Source organism: Eutrigla gurnardus, assembly GCF_963514095.1.
Source record: "Eutrigla gurnardus genome assembly, chromosome: 22".
Taxonomy (NCBI): domain Eukaryota; kingdom Metazoa; phylum Chordata; class Actinopteri; order Perciformes; family Triglidae; genus Eutrigla; species Eutrigla gurnardus.
The window spans coordinates 5536981-5543435 of record NC_139933.1 but is presented as its reverse complement, the minus strand read 5'-3'; positions in this window follow the sequence as shown (position 1 = coordinate 5543435).

Genomic DNA, 6455 nt, shown 5'->3' with positions numbered 1-6455 from the left:
AAAACAAAGAGCTGCTTTGTGTTTTACATGCAATTTTTTCACGCTCTTCTTGGGTTTAAATTATTGAGCTGGAGCTGGTGTTGAAGAATGATGACCTGGAGACATTTATTTCACGAATCCCCCCCCAAAAAAACAAAAGTTCTTCATGTCAAACCTGCAGGTCTGTAGAAAAAAACAAGGCAAAGAAACAGAGCCAGCTTACATCAAACAGCATAAGCCTCCCTCAAGTGTATAATATATTGTATATGTCATTAAAGCACTGTAAATCTACTCATTCCTATTTCTATGGCCGACTGTACCTACCTAGCTCTAACGGGTACTGAAGCACTTCCTTTGCAAAAGAAAAGGGCATGGATCTGTCATATTTTCCTCAAGGCTGTGATGTTCCATCAACATTTTGAGGCAAAGAAAGATGAGCAACGTTTAAGCAGCTGTTTGCTAATATTTCTTCATTCTTCTTTGAAACCAACAGTCAAACTGATCCTGTTTTCAGACCCCCCCCTCTCTTTGCTGCATGTTGCCAGAGGGTGTTGCCTCAGAAAGTTGCTGGCGAACCCATCCAGCCTTCAGGTGGGTTTAATTATGAGTTTTTAAAACTGGCATCGCCGCCGCATGTCTTTGAGGCGAGAGCCTCCGCCGATGATTTCTTCTCTTTCATTCAGAATGTTTATGTTAGTGATACCTGTATGTCATGTGTTGAATTATGAATATGCTGAGGATAATATTAATAATAATAATAATAAAAAACAACATCAACACAATGCCGGATTATGATGTCCTGTCTCTGTGATTCATTTCGTGGTGTCGCATCCTGACAGGCTGCCCTGTCTCCCAGCCACCTACTCCGTCTCTCTGCCTCTCTGTGTGTTGCTCTTGAGGGAGGAGGGAGATGGATGAGGCCTGGTGGACACACACACACACACACACGCACACACACACACACACACACACGCACACACACACACACGCACACACACACAGAGTCGCCTGTGTAAGGATGTCGTAAAATACCCCCACAAAATATAGTAATTTGGCACAGTCATGAGGAATGAGGAGAGCTCTCATGTTATAAATCACAGTCTTTGAACTTACAGCTTGCCTCGAGGTACTTCACTGTGTTTTCCCTTTTTTGCTGCAGCTTTAAAACACATGACAACAGTCAACTGTTGCATCCGCTTTTATGTTTTCCACCATATCTTAGATAAAGTCGGAGGGAGAGTGTGAATGACAATATTGAGAGACATGTTGGATGTGTATTAATATATCTGTGGGACTGCAGGGGATTTAACATGTTTTATCACAGTTTGATTTAGCATACTTTGATTTACAGAAAGGAAAAAGATGTTGGATTTTGATAAAATAAAATAAAAATTGGTTTGGGGCATGTATTGTAAAATTGGTGCAAAATATGAGTGTCATATTAATTTCAGCTCGACTTTGACTCCCATTCAGCCACGAGAGGGTTAGCGAGCTCGGGCACAGATGTTAGGTGAGAAGAGTGGTTCATCTGAAAGGTGTTTGATGGGGTTGAGGTCGGGGATCCGTGCAGGCAAGTCAAGTTCTCACCCCAAAGGAAAGTGTGAGTGAAAGACGGCTCATAGGGTCACTTGTTCTACATTTTCATGCAGTCTATAGCTTATATTTTCTAGTTGCTTTTTACGTCATATCCTTTCACTTTTGTCTTGATTTGAAGCATCTATTATTAAATATTTATTTATTTTGCAGTTTATTGAAATGAAGGCAAGATGCCTTAATGAGCTTGATTTTTGGTCATTAAAATCTAACCATCACATTCATTAAAATTAATCAATTTATTTATCAATGTTTTTACTGTTTTTCTATAAATAAAGTAAATACAGAGAAATAGTAAAATTATGATCAGGTATATATGTTTTATTACTGATTTTATTGTTTTAATTGAGAAGGATAAAACACTAAAAATAATAATGACTATTTTCGGTGTTGGAAGTCGGAGCTTTTCAGAGGTACTTGAACGCCGCGCGTTGTCTGCTGGACTTCGTGTGACCGCCGGGTGTTCCGGTAAAGTCCCCCCCCCCCCCCCCCCCCCCGGTCGCCATCATGTCCAACGTTTTCCAAAAACACGTTTAAACAAAAACAATAATCAAGTAAATGAAAAGATGTCTGTCCATCACCGGCGCTTCTGTGATTCTTAAACCGATTTCCTGGCCGGGTGACTCCGAAGCTCCAGTGGCGCAATCGGTTAGCGCGCGGTACTTATATAACAGTATACAGCAGAGCAATGCCGAGGTTGTGAGTTCGAGCCTCACCTGGAGCAGAGTTTTTAGATGAACCCTAACCTTGTGGCGGCAGGTGAAGCGTCTGCACAACCAGATGGGACTTCCTGTTCTGCGCAGTAAGCAGTCAGATATTCAGGTGAAACTCTAAATACACAATCCTGCACCGGATTCATGGTTCATGTTATGAATGTACTGCTCAGGTGATGTTGAACCACTAAACCTTCTGGCTATAACTCAATAAATGGTGTCATATGAGATAAGATAAGATAAGATAAGCACACAGATAAATAGAAAAAGTTAAAAAAGAACAAAAAAATCTATCAACGTTTTATTAAAAATAGAAGTAAAAACAATTCAAGACAAAATTACATCTCAAAAGTGACAAATATTTATGATTAAGTAATGTGTGTTCTATTGACATAAATATATAATAAATAGAATATAGTGTATCATGAATAAAACATTAACATAATATAATATATACCGTAGTACAGTAATATAATATAGTACAGTAGAATATAGTGAAATGTAATAATAAAGTAGAACATATTATAGCAGATGTTATATCGTACAGTATGGTATAATATGGTAAAACACTTGGTACATACCATTATAAACTACAGCCAAACTATCTTTTTTCGTATAGGACAATATGAAAACAAACACTGCAGTGCTCATCCGCCCCCCCCTGTCGGTCGACAGACGGAACTGCTACTCTGCTGTGAAACTAGCTATTCGCCACTAGAGGGCGGTGCAACTGCACCGAACGGAGTCCACAACTTCTGTAGCTCGAAATGTAGAGGTGCACTTACGTTCCTCAAGAGATATTTTGACAGACCGGCTGATGCTGAGCACTTCTATGGTAATTCTTTATCTTCCAAAAATCTATTTAGTGACATTTTCAATCGAAACATTCAGTAATATTTTATTATTTCTTACAAACACACATTCTGGTGTAAACTGCTCTTCACTGTGTCTTAACATCTGTGTTACTGAAGACCTCAATCTTTTTTAAATTCTTTTTATAGACATGATTTATTTCATTGTACATGACTGTTACATGTTTCATATAGGCCTATATCTGTGTCCTTGGCTGTGTGTGTGTGTGTGTGCTTTGTGTGAATGTTTGTGTGCAGGTCTGTCACTCTAAGCCCTTTAAAGCTGGGAATGAACAAGCAGAAGATTGCAGTAATGATGTGACCCAGATGTCCCGGGTTCAGATCTCCGGGCTGAAAATGAGAGTGCAGATCGGGGCTTCGTACCTCCCGTCAGCCCCCTGGCGTCCCTCCGCCTCCTCCTATCTGGCTGGGCCCGGACACAATCACAGAGCATTTAGCAGCAGGGAATATGTGTGCATGTAAGCGCGTGTGTGCATATCATTTGAGGGAATGTTGTGCGTGTGTGTGTGTGTGTGTGTGTGTGTTTAAGCTCATCCAGATCCATGTAACATGAGGGATCAGATTTTGGAGTGTGTGCCACTTGTACTTTGGCGCTCCGGATTAGACAAAACAGTTTTTTAATTTACTCTCCTCAGCTGCCTCCATAAGACGCTAAAGCCCGGCATCGCCCCTACCAGGGACCCCACCCCATGACTGCTCCTCCTCCCCCGCCTCCCCCTTCCTCACCCATCCCTTGAGGTGACCAGGTGGCTAAACAATCACACACACACACACACACACACACAACTAACGCTCGGCTCAGCGGGCCACTTTGCTCAATGGGAAGCTTGGCAGTTGGAGTGGCGCAAGTGTGTGTACATGTGGAAATGTGTGTATGTGTGTGTGTGTGTGAGGGATTGAGGAGAAAGGGGACAAAAAGACTGAGAGTTTAATATTTGGGATAAGCTGTGATTGAACATCCTGATCAGAGAAGAACGATCAAATTCTGCTGGTGATAATCCCCCATCTTGCAAAATGAAATACCACTCAGCTGCTCATTCACACCCTCTATCTGTGTGTAACACACACACACACACGCACTCTCTCTCTCTCTCTCTCTCAACACACACACACACACACACACACACACACACACACACACACACACACACACACACACACACACACACACACAGTGTTTAAACAGGGCCTTAATCTGACCTATGTCTTCCTTAGGGAACTGTTCTGATATCAGATGAGTTTTTCATTAATAAGACACAAGTCTAATCCTGAGGGGGGGGGGACACACAAAATGACAACAGATAATCCCTAACCCCCCCCCCCCCCCTCCCCACACACACATACACACACACACACGCATCATAACTCCACTGATCCACTATCTAAACTAAACATCTTTATACGCACACTTGTTTACGCTTTAATCTCCCCACCCCAGTGTCATTCACGCCAGCCTGCATTTGTATTACTTTGCAGGTCTTTGTTATTTGAATAATAGAAATGTCATCTATATACTCTGTTGTAGTGCAATAGTGTGTCAAAGCTTCTCAAAAATCTGCCAATTTGTGGAAGTTCTTTATTTGTTTTGCTGGTTTCAAAGTAAACCCTTATACTGCGGCGTATGTGGTTCAACATACTAGAAAACAACCTGCTAAAGTGTTCAAACCTGTTCTGAAAGACCTCGTTTGAAGGTCGTTGTATAAGAGAGTTTATCCCCGTTTTGAATCCAAATTTTGATTTTTTTTCATTTCACAAAATCCTCGTTTGGGACTAATAGAGGCACCAAAACATTAAAAAAAAAACGAACTAACTGAAAATAAGGAACTTTTCTTGTAACAGTAATCCAAATGAGGCTAAATAACTCTCACTATGAGACCAGGCAGAGCTTGTGTAACATGTGTTAATCATGTCCTGTCGGGAACCACCGGGATTACTGCAGATCTTTGACCCATTTTGGGATTTGACATCTTTCTTTTCCATGGAAGAACCTCCTCAGTCTGTCTGATACCCTGGTTCAAACCGAAGTGTGCACACACCGTTGCAGGTGCAGTCATTAGCCTGCTAGGTGGCACCAGGGCAAAAACGATTAAACAACAAGCAGCACAGATTTTTCTACCTGTTCACATTTCTCCCAGAGGGAAGTTCCTTGCCATGCATGTTGGTAATCCTGCCTTGGTACAGTGTCAGTGTAGCTGCATGTGGAAAACCAAATAAATGTTGTCATACGGTACAAAAAAAACACATGATTTTTGACTGTTTCAGGTCTTTCAGAGCGAAGTGCATGAAGGTTAAACTGTTTGTTTTAAGAGATGCCATATTTTCAGGAACAGGTATAACTCGCAAAATTAACAACATTTAATTTTTTTTATATATGACTGATTAAAAACATGAATTAATTATTATGAATAAAACTGAAGAGGTGATACAGACAATACCACGTATGCCTGTGCAGAATGAGCTGCTACACCTCAGTAGCAACAAGTCAGCAATCATCACCCACTGTAAGTAAAGTTAAATCAAAGATGCCACAAAATAATTTGAGCTTTATCGTTGATGATGTGTTGGGCCTACAGTTTAAAATGTATCCACGTCACTGTCATTAAAATGTCTATTTTATATTTATTTTTTATTATAAATAAATGATTTTATTATTTATTTTATTTATTTATTTTCCCTAAAGGAGATTTTTTTTGTTGTCGTTATATTTTATTTAGTTTTTAAACTAACAATTGCCTTAACAAAATACAGGCTACAGAGAGTGAGTAAAAACTAATAATTTAATTTCTTAAAAAATAACATAAATCCAGTGAATTGCAGTAAAATGACAATCCTTCCCTCTTGTTGGAGACTCCCACTGGAACCCCTTCGAGCGTCCCTGCTTGGACTTGCATTAGGTTGCGCTTGTTATTCACTCCGGGGCACTCGTGTGTGGTGACGTCCGAACACGGAGACGATGAGGATATTAAAGTATTTAAATCATAACCGTGCCACCTTTGTGGCTTTAAGTCTTCGACCCCGGGTCGCGGTCGATCGACTACCGCCTCGACGTACATATCTCACGACCGACCCCGCTTATCCAGAGTTGCTTCGGTGTACGCCAGGGTAGAGTTACGAGTGTATTCCTACAGATGCAGCGCGTCACAGAACTTCGGCAATAGACCAATGAGAAGGCAGTCTTGGTCAGGGGCAGAGCTGGCAGGGCCGATTGACAGAAGCGGCAGCCAATTAAACGACGTTTCGCCCTGACGTTGTAACCAATCACCGAGCATATGCCAAAAATAACACCTCCTCTTGTTCA